General features: G+C 37.4%; 1 non-coding gene across 1 annotated transcript; it reads right to left on the bottom strand.

The window, feature by feature from the left end:
* Positions 1-5,080: 5,080 nt before the first annotated feature.
* On the bottom strand, positions 5,081-5,188 carry LOC121258926. The gene has a single exon (XR_005939477.1). It is a non-coding gene; the product is annotated as a small nucleolar RNA R71 (small nucleolar RNA).
* Between the last annotated feature and the right edge of the window lie 13,054 nt (positions 5,189-18,242).

The raw sequence follows: 18,242 nt of genomic DNA, 5'->3' as shown, positions 1-18,242 counted from the left end.
ATCACCACTACGACATACCCGCCATATGGTGTATCGCTCCATCACATAGAGTACACTCCACGTGTACTCTCTTCACACATGTTATGCCACACAGAGTACACTCAGCGTGTACTCTTCCCATTCCACATTACACGAGGAGGGTATATTTTACATATACTTTCCTTATGTCACACTACGCCACGAGAGTACACACTCTTTTCCCAATCCACATAACGCCACGTCACCATTACAGTACATATTTCACAACCACACTACACAGCACACTACACAGATACGCCCAACACTTCACATACGCAGCACATCACATCTCCATATTACACAGCGAACTCTACAATACTAACAGCACAGTCCACAACCTAACCAATCAACTAATAACATAAATAATGAGGGATAGAGGGTTATACCATCGACGGGATAACTCGCGCGTTGCTCGCTGATCGTCACAGTCGATGACGTCGAAAGGGTCGTACGTAGCAGCTAATCCACATACAGTGGCTGTCCACCATGTATGGTGGCTGTCCACCACATAAAGTGGTGGTTTGGGCTTAGGGTTAGGCTAGGAAAGGTCAAGGGAGGCTAAGGGTGGTCTCATGGTGGCTAGGGTGGCGGAGCACGGCAGAGCCGTGGGTTTCCAAAGGAAACCTGTGTGCCTCAAGGCATGGAAATGGAAGGGGAAGGCTTGGTTGGTCGTGGCTAGTCGTGGCTGGCCATGGAGGGGCTAAGGGAGGTGCGGTGAAGCTTGTGGTGGTGAGGTGGAGGCGGCACGGCAGCCCATGGTGGCGGATCTAAGCCAACGAGTGGAGAGGAGCCGTGGGAGAGTGCGAGAGAGTGAGCATGCACGAGGGGTAGATCGGGGCTATGGGTGGTTGGGGTAGGCTGATGGAGGCCAGAGGAATCTCGAGACGGTGGGTGGCGGCTTACAGTGGTGGACGGGGAGAAACCCGTGCATGTGAATGAGAGAACTCGTGCATGTGAGGGAGGCTATGGGCCTCGGGCCAAGGGGAGGAGGGAGGGGGGGTGAAGGAGGAGCTCATGGTGGTGCTTAGTGGGGCTGAAACCGGCGCACGGCGACGCTAGGGCTGTCGGTGGCATTGAAGCCGTGTGAAATCCGTTTATGGGTTGGGTGCGTGTGTGTGACGGAGAGGGAGAGGGAGGTTGCCGTGGCTTGGGTTCCATGGAAGGGGTTCACCGGTGAGAGGGGAGGTCGTTGGTGGCGGTGCGGTGGCCATGTACGGTGGCACATGGAAGAGAGAAATGGGTTTTACCCATTTCGACTAACTTACCGTGAAAAGAGAGGGAGAGTTTCACGTGGGGTTCACTGGTGGAGGGAAGGAGCTCGCCGGTGTGAGGGGACACTGGTGGTGGTGGCGGTGAGGCCAGGTGGCGTGCGGCGGCGCTGGGCTGGAGGAGAAGAGAATCGGTGAGAGGGAAAGGGGCATTTCACATGGGAGGGAGAACGGGAGGAGAGAGAGGGGAGGGAAAAGTGAGGGAGAAAGAGAGAGGGTCTAGGTTTTAATCCTGATCCCTTTATCTTGGGATCTTTAAAACGATCTAACGGTGGATGATTAAAACACTGATTTGAAAATGCGTAAACATTAACTTAATTAAAAGCACTGAGAGAAATTAAGGTAGAATATTATTTAAACTAAACTTTACTTTATAAAAATATTCTTTCATCATTAATAAAATGATGAAGTCTTATTTAATATCTTTAAAAGAATAAACCATTTAATTAATTAAAGCTTTTAATATAATTTAAATCTCATAATATTTTAAATAGCTAAAATCATTTTAATAAATGATATTAAAATGATTTCCGACAATTATAATATTTTTGGAGCTCTTCAAAAATATTATAATTGTCTTATTTAAAATCAAGTTTAGTTCAATAACACTGAAAATACCTCATATAAATATTTTCAGTGCATTTAAAACACTGGGGGTACTTTTGAAATCACATAATATGTTTTAAAACACGCCATCGAGGTTCAGCATGCATGACGAGGCTCACCGTTGTTATTGAGAAGGGTAGGCTGTTGCATAAATTCCATCCTCGAAATTTGCTTACGTCAGAAAGAAGGAGCGTACGCATGAAGGAAGGAGCGGGGTGTTACACCCATGCCCAAGTCATGGTCTTGGGTTACAACCAAGCTCTAGTCTACGACCATGGTCACCAATGCGCCATTGTGGATTTAAGAGTTTTTGGTACATTTTTTTTTTTAATTTTTTTTATCTAAGTACATCACCTCCTCACAGATTTATAGATCTAAGTACAAGTCGGAGATTTATTGGTTATTTTGTGAAGCTACGGTGTTAATGTTTCTCATAACACCACTTGCATTACTCCATTTGACGTTATAATTTCAAATCTTTAAGATCTAACCATCCTTGACAACTCTTGTTGAAGCATGAGTCTCATGTGTTGATACAACAATTAGAGGAACCCCTATTTGGAACCATAATTAGATATGTCTATTTCCCTACATATTTATCTTCCCTATTTTTTGAGTATTGAAGTTGACATGATTATCTACATGTGGCAAAGAAAATGGAGTTCCTTGGTGAATTCTCATATCCCTTACAACTTATTTATTTTTCCTTTATTTACTACTATATATGTCATCAGGGGAAAAACTAGGACTTGGTGTGTTTGGAGGTGGGGGAGGGTGGGGGGGAGGGGATTGGCAAACTCTGTGATATGTGTCAAAGTAAGTATTAAGTGTTTTTGCACATGACTATATAAAAAATAATAATCATACGTCATAAAATTGTATTAAAAAAAAACGTCTATAAATTATCTTAGGCCTCGTTTGTTTTCAGAGATGAGATGAGATGAGATGAGATTAAAGTTAAAAAGTTGAATAAAATATTGTTAGAATATATTTTTTAATATTATTTTTGTTTTGGGATTTGAAAAAGTTAAATTGTTTATTTTATTTTGTGTGGGGATTTGAGAAAGTTGTAATGATGAAGTGAGATGAGATGAGATGAGATGAGATGAGATGTTTCCTGAAAACAAACGAGGCCTTATAAGATAATTTTCCTTAGGATCTCCTTAATTTCCAAGAGGCATTTACAAATAAATAAAATAAGCATGTTAATTGAGCAAATAAATAATTAGAATACCTGCTACATGCTTATTTATACATTAATATGAAGAAAAGGCTACTGAAATCTTGGCCTAGCATAAATTGGAACTTTACATTTATTTTAAGTGGATGGACATATTACAACTTGTGCACCCATGTGATAGAATCAGAACTCTAGAGGATTCTACTCTAAGTCTAACCCATTTCCTTCATTCTGCTACATACCCCTACACCATCACAAACCATAATGGAGTCAGGAAGCAGCAGGCAACACTAACTGCAAGGGAAGGGATGGAGTATTCAGTGGTCCAGGCAATGAGGTTGGTTACACACATAGTAGAGGATGCGAGGAACAAGTAGAAAAGGAGAAGAGGAGAGGAAGACGAGGGCAGATCATTTTTGGGCTAGAAATTGGGGAAACAGAAGGCAGATTTTCGATGTTCATCCATTCTTGTTTTAACTTTCAGTTTCTATGCTTCAATAGAAAATGTCTTTTCACTACATTATGCTCGAGTAATCCTTCATACCTAAGCTCAGAAATACTTTGATTGGGTTGTGTTTCGATGGGGTTCAATTTCTGTTTCATTTGAATTTCTGTATCTATTGGTTTGCAAACAATCTCTACATGAGTTTAAATTAGGTTTTTCTTGTTGATCTCTGATTCATTGTTGACAAAGAGGCACAATGGATGCTTAGATTGTACAGAAAACCTACTTTGGTGAGGTCTATTTCAGTTAGATTGCTTATTAATTCAGTAGAGGGTTTAGTATCATTTGGGGACTGCAAGATATTTACAAATCATCAGAGCACTTGTTTCTCTACTAAAATTGTGTTTGAAGTAATTGGGGGAATTGGAACCCATTTTGAAATCAACCCATGAAAAAGAACTTCATAGCTTAGATGTTCGATCAATTGTTTCTTAGATATAAAAATTAGTATATAGATTGATTTACATACATAATTGCTGTAATGAAGCCTAAACATTCCAAGAAATTATGAGTGAGTGATTTGAGATTAGCAAAGTAATTTTATGTTGAGATAAATCAATTCCTTGCATACATACACATCCCTTTGAGTTATTTTTAGAATTAGATCAGACCATTACATTTTATAGTTCCACAACTAAATCCTATTCTTTTCTGAAAAAAAAAATCTTGATATTGTTTTCATTGAAATCATTTTCTCTGATCACCATAGTCCTTGTGAAATCGACCTTGGGACTCTCCCTTGAAAACAACTGGACACCTTTTATACTTGGGAGGCAGATAAAAAGGAGAGACAAGTTTTTGGCAGAGTTGCCAAGGACTAATGGCGAATTTCAAAACAAACCTGTTGCTGCTGAGAGGATGTTTTATTGAGTTGTGAACCTCTTCACACTCTTGGTGACATCTAACCCAACTTAGTCTTTGGCTTTTTTTAGTAGCTATTTTCTTTTTGTCTATATATGTGGTGTCTGTCTTTTGTAGTCATTTGGGCTATTGTATTTCTATTTGGAATCGAGATCATGCATCTCGTTTGGTTAAACAAAGTCTGTGAAATACTTTGATTGTGCGTCACTTTCACTTGATTCATCCTCTAAAAAATCTATCATTATTGCTGAAAATAAACAAGATGAGAGGAGAGTGGGTAACCATAACAGAACCTTTAGAGATTGCTTGCAACCTGTTAGGACCAGCTCACCCTCCTGCAAAATCCAACCTTTAAATGCAAATAACTTTAACTTTAAACCTGACATGATTCCTTTCGTACTTCATTTCATGGGATGGAATCAGAGAACTCATATCTGCACATCAAAGAATTTGAGGAAGTTTGCTCAACCTTCATGGATCGAACTTGTATTGAGGAAGTAATTAGGCTTAAACTGTTCCCATTTTCATTAAAAGACAAAGCCAAAACTTGGTTGAACTCTTTAAGACCTAGATCCATTCGAACATGGAAGGAGATGCAAATTGAGTTCTTAAATTTTTTTTTTTTACTATGCGTAGAACTAATGCACTGAAAAGACAAATCATGAATTTTGATAAAAAAGACACTGAAACCTTTTATCAGTGTTGGGAGAGATTCAAAGATTTTCTTAATACTTGCCCTCACCATGGGTATGAAAACTAGAGAATTATTAGTTTTTTTATGATATCTTAGTGTACAACAAGAACTTAAATGAACATATTGAGCATTTGAGATATGTGTTTGATGTGTTGAGATGTGAAAAGTTGTATGCTAATTTCAAGAAATATGCCTTTTGCATGGAAAAAGTTATTTTTCTTAGTTATGTTGTTAGTACAAAGGGTATTGAGGTGGATGAAGAGAAAGTCAAGGCCATCAAGGAGTGGCCAACGCCAAAAAGCATCACTGAGGTAAGAAGCTTTCATGGCTTAGCAAGCTTTCATCGGCGTTTTGTTAAAGACTTCAGCACCATTACTGCACCACTCACTGAGGTAATTAAAAAGAATGTTGGGTTTCATTGGGGGGCTAATCAAGAGAATGCTTTTGCCACTATTAAAGAAAGGTTGTGCTCTGCACCTATGTTAGCATTACTTGATTTTAACAAAACTTTTGAGATTGAATGTGATGCCTCAGGAATAGGGATTGGAGCCGTTTTGATGCAGGATAGGCGTCCCATAGCCTTCTTCAGTGAAAAGTTAAGTGGGGCATCCCTGAAGTACCCTACTTATGACAAAGAGCTTTACGCTCTTGTTCGAGTATTAGAGACTTGGCAGCACTACCTATGGCCAAGAGAATTTGTGATCCACACCGATCATGAATCATTGAAGCATCTAAAGGGTCAAGGTAAGTTGAATAAAAGGCATGCTAGATGGATGGAATACATTGAGACCTTTCCCTATGTCATCCGTTACAAGCAAGGTAAGGAGAACATTGTTGCTGATGCTCTATCCCGGAGGTATGTACTTCTTACTTCTATGAGTGCTAAAATGCTTGGGTTTGAATATGTGAAAGACATGTATGCCGATGACGCTGATTTTTCTAATGTGTATGTGGCATGTGATAAGGCGGCATTTGGTAAGTTTTACAAGCATGATGGTTATTTGTTTAAAGAAAGCAAACTTTGTCTGCCAAATTGTTCTATGCGTGAGTTATTGGTGCGTGAGGCACATGGTGGGGGATTAATGGGACACTTTGGTGTCAAGAAAACTTTAGACATTTTGCATGAACATTTCTTTTGGCCTAAGATGGAGATAGATGTTAACCGTATTTGTGGAAGGTGCATTACATGTAGAAAGGCCAAATCTAAGGTTTTGCCACATGGGTTGTATACACCCTTACCCGTTCCTAGTGAACCATGGGTAGACATATCTATAGACTTTGTTTTGGGGCTGCCTAGGACCGAAAGGGTAGAGATTCTATTTTTGTGGTTGTGGATAGATTCAGTAAGATGGCACATTTCATTCCATGCCATAAAACAAATGATGCAACAAACATGGCTGACTTGTTTTTCTGGGAGATAGTGCGACTCCATGGTGTACCTAGGAGTATTGTTTCTGATAGGGATGTTAAATTCTTTAGCTACTTTTGGAAGGTGTTGTGGGGGAAATTGGGTACTAAGCTCTTATTTTCCACTACTTGTCATCCGCAGACTGATGGTCAGACTGAAGTAGTTAATAGGACTTTAACTCAGCTTTTACGCACTGTTATTCATAAGAATTTAAAAACTTGGGAGAATTGTTTGCCATTTATAGAGTTTGCAAATAATAGGACGATGCATACTACTACTTCATACTCTCCTTTTGAAATTGTTTATAGATTTAATCCACTTACTCCTTTGGATTTGATGCCTTTACCTGTTGATGACAGGAGTAATTTGGATGAACAAAAGAAGGCGGAGTTGGTGAAGTCACTTCATGAGAGGGTACGGCTTCAAATTGCCCAAAAGAATGAAAGGGTTGCTTCCCAAGCCAATAAAGGACGAAGGCGTGTCATCTTTGAACCAGGAGATTGGGTTTGGGTTCACATGCGCAAAGAAAGATTCCCAGCCCATAGAAGGACTAAGTTGCATCCTCGATGAGATGGACCTTTCCAAATTCTTGAGAAAATTAATGACAATGCATATAAAGTGGATCTTCCAGGTGAGTATAAAGTTTCTGCAACTTTCAATGTCTCTGATCTTTCTCCTTTTGATGTAAGTGAAGATTCGAGGTCGAATCATTTTGAGGAGATGGGGAATGATAGGAACCAAGGTGAGCCTACTCTTAAAGATCCTTTGCAAGTTCTAGATGGGCCAATTACAAGATTAAGGGCCAAGAAGATCAAGGAAGCAATGCAAGGATTGGTGCAATCCACTTGGGATGAAGCCAGCAAGAGCCCAACACTGAAGATGGGTCTGAGCCCAACACTGAACATGGGTCTGAAAGAAGAAGAACCAGCTTTGATCCACTTTATTCAAGCTGTGGAAGACATGACTTAGAGATACGGCCTATTGTTATTGGAGGCTTCTAATTTGGTTAAATGATTTATTTTACTAGTTTAGAATAAGTGGGCTTGAAGATGCTTGACTCACATGTCTTATTTCTTATGAACTATGTTTTTGGGAAGGCCTTGTATTTTGGCCAAGGGCTTATTTGGAAAGTTATATTTTAGGAACTAGGGTTTCATCAATTTATTGTTGGGGTTACTGTAGCCGCGGGTACTGTAGCCGGTACTGTTCATCAAGGGTAATTTTGGGTAAAAGGGGCTTTATTTTGGATAGGGTTTTGATTAGGTTTGGGTTTAAAAACTCTTTGTAGCCTCATTTGAGAGATTAGACAATATTGAATTTTATTTGTGAGTTGAGTTTTCTCCTCTTGTTCTTGATTGAACTCTTGAACTTATCAAAGGTAAATCACAACTTTTGTGGCGTTCCTCCTTTGTAATCTAGGTTATTGAGACGGGTTCTTCAATGGGTCTAGATTTTAATATAATCTAGGTTCTTGAAACGGGTTCTCATCGGGTCTAGATTCTCCATCCTTGACTTGATTTTTGGCTTTCTTGGGGAGTTTTCAAATTGATTGTGGGTTCAAGGGAATTCATTCCCACGGATTCATATCAGAACCAGAAGAGGCCTTCGAGTATTTTGACTATTTATCTAAAAATGCCCAATCATGGGACACTTCAGATATATATGATAGGGTTGAACCCTTAAAAACCATAACAGGAGGGGGAAAGTATAACTTAAGGGAAGTATATGAACAAAGTAAATGAGATTCAAGCTGTCCAAAAAGTGTTAGAAAATGTAATATCTGTGAGGATATAAGGCATTCAACTAATGACTGCCTACAATCCTAGCTTTTAAAGAAGGCCTTTTAGATCAATCTAACACTGTTAACATGGTTGCTAAACCTTTCTCAGGTCCATTTTCGAACACATACAACCCCAATTGGAGGAATCACCCAAACTTCAGCTAGAGAAATGATCAATCAGCTCATTCCTCACCCCATGCACCTGGTACTTCCCAGTATGCAGTCAATGCAAACCCAGTAGCACCAGGGCTGCCTCAATACCCTACACCAGCATCTTTAGGTCATAGGAGGAATCTTGAGGAAACTATCTAGCAAATGGCAACAAATCTCCAACAGTTCATGCAAGGGCAAGCCACTGTCAACAACCACAACTCGCAAGCCATCAATGATATTAGGGGGTCCCTATCAAGGCTAACCACAACCCTGAGCATCCAAAAGAAAAGAAAGTTCCTTGCACAACCACAACCTAATCCTCAGGGCCAACTCCATCAAGTGTTAGATGCAGCTGAAGGCTCAACCCTTAAACTAGTAAAAGTTGTCACAACTTTGAGGAGTGGTAAAGTTCTGGAAACTCCAACCCCAAAGCTAGACAACACTGGTAAGGATTCTAACCCACTTTACATTAAAGCTGAAAAAGAGTACTGTCCAGTACTTGCACCCTTTCCCACAAGGTTAGCCTCTTTGCATAAGGATAAAAATCAGGCTGAAATCCTAGAGGTTTTTAAACAAGTAAGGATTAACATATCTTTATTGGATGCTATTAAGCAAATTCCCACCTATGCCAAATTTTTGAAGGACTTGTGCACCATTAAGAGATAGTTAAGTATGACAAAAAAGGCCTTCCTTACTAAGCAAGTCAGTGTCATCATACAAAATAATACCCCACCCAATTATAAGGACCCAGATTCACCCACTATTGCTTGCATAATTGGAAACTCAAAAATTGGTCATGCATTGCTAGATCTAGGGTTTAATGAGAACATGTTGCCTTATGTTGTGTATGAAAAGCGTGGCCTAGGAGAGCTGAAACCCACCCCGATCACCCTGCAGCTAGCTGACAGATCTATAAAAATACCTAAAGGGGTATTAGATGACGTTTTAGTTTAGGTTGATAAGTTATACTACCTAGTGGATTTTGTTGTTCTTGACATGCAACTTTCAGCTAATTTTGTATTTCAAGCTCTTGTAATTTTAGGAAGACCATTTCTTGCCACTTCAAATGCATTGATAAATTGTAGAAGTGGAGTCCTAAAATTAAGTTTTGGAAGTATGACAGTGGAGCTAAATATTTTTAACTCGTGTAGGTAGCCCCAAGAGGTAGAAGAAGTCCAAGAAGTGAACTTGTTGGAAAGCATCCTCTCATAATCTTTTCTATTATCTTATCAAGCTGACAATCTAGCATTAGATTTAGAAAAAGATTCTGAGCAAATGATAAGCTTTGATGAATTACTCTCTATTTTATTTATAGGGAACCTTGCAGAGTTGTAGTGGAGGCCCTAAGTCGAACAACTCTCTCCAGTGACAGCAGCAATGAGACATTCAGAAGAACATATCCCAATCTTGGATCTCAAGCCCCTACCATCAGAATTAAAATATGCCTTTTTGGGACCTCACAACACCTTCTCAGTGGTAATCTCTTCCCATTTAACTGATAGGCAAGAAGAGGAACTATTAGAGATCCTAACAAAACATAAAAAGGCCATTGGATGGACATTGGCCAACATAAAGGGTATCAACCCTTTAGTTTGTACTCATAAGATTTACTTGGAAGAGGATGCCAAACCTTCTAGGGAAATGCAAAGGAGGCTAAACCCCACAATGAAGGAGGTGGTGAAAAGTGAAGTATTGAAGTTACTAGATGTGGGTATTATTTACCCTATCTCAGATAGTAGGTGGGTCAGTCCTATCCAAGTAGTACCAAAAAAATCTATATTGACAGTAATGAAAAATGAGGAGAATGAGTTAGTTCCCACAAGGCTGACCATAGGCTGGATAATGTGCATAGACTACAGAAAACTTAATGCAGGCACAAAAAATGACCATTTCGCTTTGCCATTTCTCAACCAAGTTTTAGAAAAGGTTGCTGGCGATGCCTTTTACTATTTTTTGGATGGGCTTTCAGGCTATTATCAGATTGAAATAACACCTGAAGACTAGGAAAAAACTACTTTCACCTGTCTATTTGGAACTTTTACATTTAGAATAATGCCATTTGGGTTATGAAATACTCCAACAACTTTTCAAAGATGCATATTTAGTATTTTCAGTGATTTAATTGAAAGTAGCTTAGAAGTATTCATGGATGATTTCTTTATTTTTGGGAGTACTTTTAAAAATTGTTTAACTAATTTGCAAGCTATTTTGACCAGGTGTGAGGAGAAGAACTTGCTGCTTAAATGGGAAAAGTGTCATTTTATGGCTCAGCAGGGTATAATACTTGGGCATATAGTGTCTTCTAAGGGTATTGAGGTTGATAAATAAAAAATCGATTAATCTCTAAACTCCCCATACCCACAATAGTGAAATACATTAGGTCATTTTTAGGGCATACTGGTTTTTATAAGAGGTTTATAAAAGGCTTTAGTTCCATTTCCAAACCACTATGCAAACTAGTCATGCATGACACTGATTTTGAGTGGACTTCAAAACACCAAGATGCATTTGACCAACTAAAAAATATGTTCACTATAGCCCTTATCATGCAACCCCCTGATTGGTCCATTCCTTTTGAAACCATGTGTGATGCTAGTAATTTTGTCATAGGTGTTGTGTTTGGCCAGCGTAGGAATAAGCTTCCCTATGACATTTACTATGCCAAAAAAACCTTAAATGAGGCTCAAAAGAATTACTCTACCACAGAGAAAGAGTTGCTTGCAATTGATTTTGCTTTGGATAAGTTTAGAGCTTATATTTTGGGATCTTCTGTAGTTATTTTCACTGACCATGTAGCTTTGAAATAACTATTGGCCAAGAAAGATGCTAAACCAAGATTGATCCGATGGGTGCTACTCTTCCAAGAGTTCAACATCACAATTAAAGACAAGAAAGGAGTAGAAACTGAGCCTTCCTTTCCCATATCTTACTCTTTTCCTGATGAGCATATGCTTTCAATTGAGTCCATCCCTTGGCTTGTTGACATTGTAAATTTTCTGGTGACAGGCAAAACACCTCCACATTGGACTGCTCAAGACCTAAAGCGATTCAGAATAGAGGTTAAGTATTTCTTTTATGATGATCCTCACCTGTTTAAGTACTATTCTAATCAAATTATTCATAAGTGTGTCCCAAACATTGATATACCCTCTGTTCTTACTATTTGTCATACTGAAGCTTGTGGTGGATATTTTTCTACTAAAAATGCAGTTGCCAAAATCCTACAATCTGGGTTGTATTGGCCACACATGTTTAGGAATGCTTACAATTTCTGTAAAATGTGTGAACCATGTCAGAAATTAGGTGGAATAACTAGAAGGAACATGATGCCTTTACAACCAATTTTAGTTCTTGAGATTTTTTACTATTGGGGGTCTTGACTTTATGGGCCATTTCCTTCATCCTTTGGGCATGTGTATATTCTAGTTGCAGTGGATTATGTTTCTAAGTGGTTAGAGGCTATTCCATGCAAAAAGAATGATCATCAGGTAATTCTTAAGTTCATAAAAGAAAACATTGAAGCTAGGTCTGGCATGCCAAAAGCTATCATCAGTAACAATGGGGCACATTTCTGTAATAAACCAATGGAATCACCCTTGATTTGTGGGCTTATAGAACTGCTTATAAAACCATTCTTGACGTCTCCCTATATATTGGTCTATGGTAAAGCATGTCACCTTCCTGTTGAGCTAGAACACAAAGCATACTGGGTAGTAAAAAGATTTGATTTTGACATGGAGAAGGTTGGATCTTTGAGGAAGTTGCAGCTTTCTGAACTAGAGGAATTAAAGAGGGATGCCTATGAGAATTCTAAGTGAACAAAGGAGCATATGAAAATCTTGCATGATAAGAGTATTCTCAAAAAATCTTTTGAGCCCAATTAGCAAATTTTACTTTATAATTCTAGACTATTTGTTCCCTAGTAAACTAAGATCTCGATGGAGTGGATCCTATGTGGTAAAGACAGTTTTTCCTCATGGTGCTATTGAGGTTGTGAACCCTCAAAATGGAAATACCTTTAAAGTAAATGGCCAAATGCTCAAGCCTTTTCTAGGGAATTTTTCACCAAAAACCTCCACTATTCCTTTGCATGATCCCACTCACATTGCAACAGCTTAGTTCCTTACCTTGTTTAATTTTTTTTTCCTTTTCTCTCTGCTTTGTTGTTTTTTTTCCTGCTCTTTCTTTCTCACTAATTTGTCTTGCAGGCTCTGTTTTTACCTCTAATGTTTTCTTTTCTTACTGTCATAACTTGTCTAACTTAGGTGCCAATTACCATCCTTCCACTTTTTCCTCCCTTTTCAGTTATTCTCTACCCATTGAGGGCAATGCTTGATTTTAGTTAGGGGTGAAGGGAAAACCTTTTTATGTTATCTCCTCAATATTTGATTTCCTTTGATTTTCTTGCTGAATTGAGATTATTTTCAAAGGTTTAAACCTGTAAAGGAGTTGTTTAGACCATGGGTTACATTAAATTCTAATGGTTCAGGTGTAGCTTAACATAGAAGTTCACCAATAACCTATTACTCGAGTAAGGGAAATATTTTATTAAAGTTGCTAACTGCTAAACTTAAACATATACAATCTAGGATACCTTGGTTGATGTCTTATTTTACTAAGTCTAACTTAATATTGGAGCTGAAACGAGCTCTAATGAACCACATCTTAATTTTTTATTAAAAAAAGGGGGGGGGGAAAGAAAAGAGAGACCAAAGTCTCCACCAATGCACTTCTTGATTGGAAATAAATAAAAACACTTGTGAAAATGGACAAACCAGAGATCTACAAAGTGCTTTGGAAAATACTGCCTATCACTAGGGTTTTAATTTAAAAAAATTATTTTAAAGTGTGATAGCGTGAAAGCCACCAACTGCAGTGGTTTTGAATTAGAGCAATGTCAACATTGATTCTTCTTAATTTAGCTGTGATATTGGAGTAGAATGATAAAATCTGTTATCAGTCTTGGTAGCCTGGCCACACACTTGTCACACTTAGTAATCTGCAAATATATTACATGTTCCCTTTGCTTAAGTACTCGAGTATTTCATGAGCTTTTGAGGAGAGCTATAAACTAAGTTATGTAGATTTGATCACCCATGTTTTTGACAATCTTTAGCTTGGTATAAACTTTGTTTGTTGATCTCAGTATGCTTGAAAGGAAATTAGTTTCTTTTATCTCGCTCCATTTGCTAGAGACTAGCAAAAAATTAATTGGGGGGGTGTGATAAGGATATAATAATGTATAAATTAAGCATGTTAATTGAACAAATAAATAAATAGAATACCTGCTACATGCTTATTAATACATTAATTTGAAGAACAAGCTACTGAAATCATAGTCTAGCACAAATTGGAACTTTACATTTATTTTAAGTGGATGGACGTTTTACAACTTGTGCACCCATGTGATAGAATCATAACTCTAGAGGATTATACTCTAAGTCTAACCCATTTCCTTCCTTCTGCCGCATACCCCTACACCATCAGAGACCACAGTGGAGTGAGGAAGCATTAGACAACAACAACTGCAAGGAAAGGAATAGATTGATTTACATACATAGTTGTTGTTGTGAAGCCTAAACATTCCAAGAAATTTTGAGTGAGTAATTTGAGATTAGCAAAGTAATTTTCTTTCGAGATAAATCAATTCCTTGCATACATACATATCCCTCTGAGTTCTTTTTAGAATTAGATCAGACCATTACATCTTATAGTTCCACAGCTAAATCCTACTCTTTTATGAAAAAACCATCCTCATCTTGTTTGCGTTGGAATCATTTTCTCTAATCACCATAGTCCCTGTGAACTCAACCTCGGGGCTCTCCCTTGAAAACAATTGGACACCTTCTACACTTGGGAGGCAGATAAAAGGGAGGGACAGGATCTCCTTAGTTTGCAAGAGACATTTACAGAAGGAAATTAGAAATTGAAATATTAACTTAGGATTTCCCCTTCAAGTTGAGCTTGAAGACAATCTTTTATGGAATAAAATTCGTCTATTATCATCTCTAAAGTAAAATTCTTGGTAATTTCTTTCTTAATATAAACTAGCAAATGACCTGTAAGAAGCTCATCTTTCATTTGATTACGTAACTAGTTTTTATAAGCTTTATGATAGAAAACGCTCACTCAGTAGTATCAGTAGAAACAAAAAGAGTTAATATTAGACGAATTAACCTATCAATCAAACAATAAATCTTTACTTTTTTGAAATTGCTAATCATCTACATAGCTCCGATTATGTAGACATAGCTTGAAAATCTGGATGCATAAGCACATCAAGCTCATAATGTTGCAATTGAATTCTCAAAATCAATTTCTTGCCCAATAAAATCTTCTGGATAAAACTTTTCAATCAACTTGCATATAACATCAATTTTGAATGATCTATATGCACATTTAGGGTTTAGAACAACATTAAGTATGAGAAGTTCCATTCTATGCTCTTTAAATCTATTGTTCAAGTCTTGTAACTGGAAGTCTAATGTAGCAATAAATATATGAATCTTGAAATGATGCCCTATTGTTGTCAATGAATTGTCAACTTGACAATGAGATTTACCTCAAGCTCTAGTATAATGACCTTCATATAAGGAATACCAATTCGGTAGTTTTCATTAAATGATTTAACATTAGCGAGCAAAGAGCAAAGACTCCTACCCATTAGCTCTTAGCTTTTAAATGAGTACTTTTGTGATTGAAACTAAGCCATGACATTCAATATATCTTGGAATTTTGTTACAAAGATGGGCAAAGCACATTAGTGATTCTCATGATATTCTTTTTTTCTTTTTTTTTTTTATTATCGAAAATAGACTTCATTTCATTCAATAAAATCGAAGTTACAGCTGTGACTGATAAATACAGAGAAAAGCCCATATTACAAGCCAATCTACTCATCTGTTTGGGGCTTCCCCGCACACAAATTTCATTGTGACGGGCATTGTCTTAATTTCTATAAGCTCTCTAATGACAAAACCTTCTGAGATTTCAATTCTAGTTTGTTTGAGAATAAACTCTCTATAAAAATAGAGATAACCATCACCCAATCTCCAAAGGAAGAGAGGGTATGCAACCCCTATCCTCCAAAGAAGGAGAGGGAAAACCACTCACCATCCTCCAAAGAAGGAGTAGGACAACCAACCCCCATCCTCCAAAGGAGGAGAGGGATTCTCTTGCTATGGACAACAAGTCCAATAGTCTATTTCTTTTTATTTTTACCTAACACAAACAACAGAACATAAAATACATAGGAAATACTGAAAAACAGAACTACAAGAAAACAAAAACTTGAAATACGCTGAAACCGAAAAAACACTGAGCAAGGAGGTTGTAGTGGTGTGTGAAGGACACACGCCATGTTGGGAGTGTGCTGGATCGTTGATCTTGAAGCTACCGAGATCGTTGACCCCAGAAAAGCCGCACGTCGCGACATCAAAGCCCTTTGTATGGTGGCGCGTGGAGGCCACACATGCACTTTCACCACGTGTGTGGATCACGCACCGCTCCTTTTGTCCAAATTTTTGGCAGTCTGAAAGATCGACGGCTTATCCTACGGTGGGATGCGTGGTGGTCCCTGGCCACTGGAAAACCTCAAAACGATGCTTCTCCATGCTTTGATCAGAAAAACAAAACAAGACAAAAACAAAGGAACATAGACTAGAAAATAAACAAACTGGAAAGACAGAGGTTCTGGGCTAGGAGGAGGGAGGGGGGAGGAGCCGAAACTCTCACCACCCCTCTGGTTGGTTTCGGTTTGGATGAGTTTCTAGAGAGAAGTCAGAGGTTCTCTCTCTAAAAGGGTTTAACCAATCCCCTCCCCATGATTTTCTTTATCATATGTAATATCAGAATAAATTCAAATGATGTTAATACCATGTAAGTCACTTTAGCATCACCACGTTGAGAATAATTTAATCCCTTATTTGAGATAGTATTGATAACTGAGTAAGTAGCACCAAACATCCTCATCAAGCTACAAACAGATTGAAAATGAGATCCACATCTAGTATCTCCAGCTCGTTGTAGCGTACTAGTTTGACTTTCCTCTTTTCCAGTCTCAATCTCATTGGAAACTATCAAACTTTCAATTTTAGCAGCTTCAACAGATTGTAATTCATCATTATGTTTCGAAGAACCAACAACAATATTGATAATGGATGTCAAATGGACAAAGAACTGATGAACATGTTTCTCTAGAAGCTGCAACTAAAGCTAATTGTAGTTTATGAGCTCAACAATGCACATAATATGCATAGGGACAATATTTAAGAAACAAAGTTTGTAATCCATTCCATTCACCAAGCTTCTCAATTTGGAGGTCGTAACGAAAAAAACAACACATATATTTTTTTAGAGTTAGTGTCATAGTATCTTTGATATGCATAATATGAAAAAATCGCTCTCTACTAAAACTATTTTTATCAACAAACCTCAAAATAATATAGTCATTTGTTCTCTTTTGAACTCATCTCGAGCTTCGTCAACGAGAATACAAAATTTGGCATCCCTAATTTCTTCTTGAATCACATTTCACACTTTATTTGCAAATATATGCAAAATTTCTTTTTTAATTTTGGGTGGCATATATTTGGCATTTAGTGGAGCATTTTGCATGACAATTCCATCAACTTGATCATTATAAGTTGTTAGAAGTTTTATCAGTTCAATGAAGTTACCTTAATCTTTTTAGTCAGATCTTTCATCATGATCTCTAAAGGCACAAGCTTTGAGCGTAAGCCATCAGGCACTATCTATCGAAGTTTTGAACCGCAATCTATTATTCTCCATCTCTTGTGATACTTATTTTTCAACAAACTTGTCAATATATCTTAAATCATTAATTAGATCCTCACAATATTTCACAATATTTTTATGTGGTGAATTTGGATTTCTCCTCACATGTCCAATTAAAGGACAATTTATTTTATCATTCACTTTTTTCAATTGTCAAAACCTTTATCGATAAATGCATATGATCCTGGACAACCCATTGATTTCTTAGCAAAAACATAACATGGAAGATAAAATACAACATTCCTTCAATCGTGAGTACTTCAACCAATTCGAATATCTTTAAAACCAATAAATCAATGAAATCAGCGATGCTGTTTGCCTGTTCTTGAAAATAGATATTTTGAAAGTTTAGGTTTACATGGATCAACTTTAAGATAGGCACGTCGGATCTCATCTTGTAGGTTAGTAGGAAATTTCTATATTTGTAGATGTAATCCTGGATCAAGTTCTAAACAGGTAGAATCCATCTCTTCAAGTTGGATTCTTAAAGTTTTATAAGAACGCTCATCAGTGATAGAAGCATCACATTCCGTTGTTACTGAGTTCTCTAAACGTATATTAATCTTCGAAGTGTCCATGTCTTTCTTTTTAAAAAAAGAACCAATTATTCTCGGTTTGCTCATATTTTTCTGTCTTAAAAAAAATTTATAGATCAAGAATAAACATGAAAAATACCTAATGATATAAAATTTGTTAGACTTTTTTTTTGTATAGTTTGTATTACTATTAATAAGTGAAAAAAAAATATGTAAATAATAAATAAATTCTTCATAAAACTAAGTGAACAAGAAAAAGCATGCGAGTCTAATAATACTAAACAACTCTTTTTTAGGCCCATTAGTGCATGAATATATCCGAAGAAGATTTCTTACATTAATTTAGAGATCATGAAATATTCTTGAACCATAGAATGAGTTAAAGAAAATTTCGGGAAAATCTGAAATATCATTTGAAAGATCACTAAAATAGGTAA

This window comes from Juglans microcarpa x Juglans regia, chromosome 3S (genome assembly GCF_004785595.1).
Source record: "Juglans microcarpa x Juglans regia isolate MS1-56 chromosome 3S, Jm3101_v1.0, whole genome shotgun sequence".
NCBI lineage: Eukaryota > Viridiplantae > Streptophyta > Magnoliopsida > Fagales > Juglandaceae > Juglans > Juglans microcarpa x Juglans regia.
The sequence above is the reverse complement of the archived record's forward strand: the minus strand, read 5'-3'. Positions and strand labels throughout refer to the sequence as shown.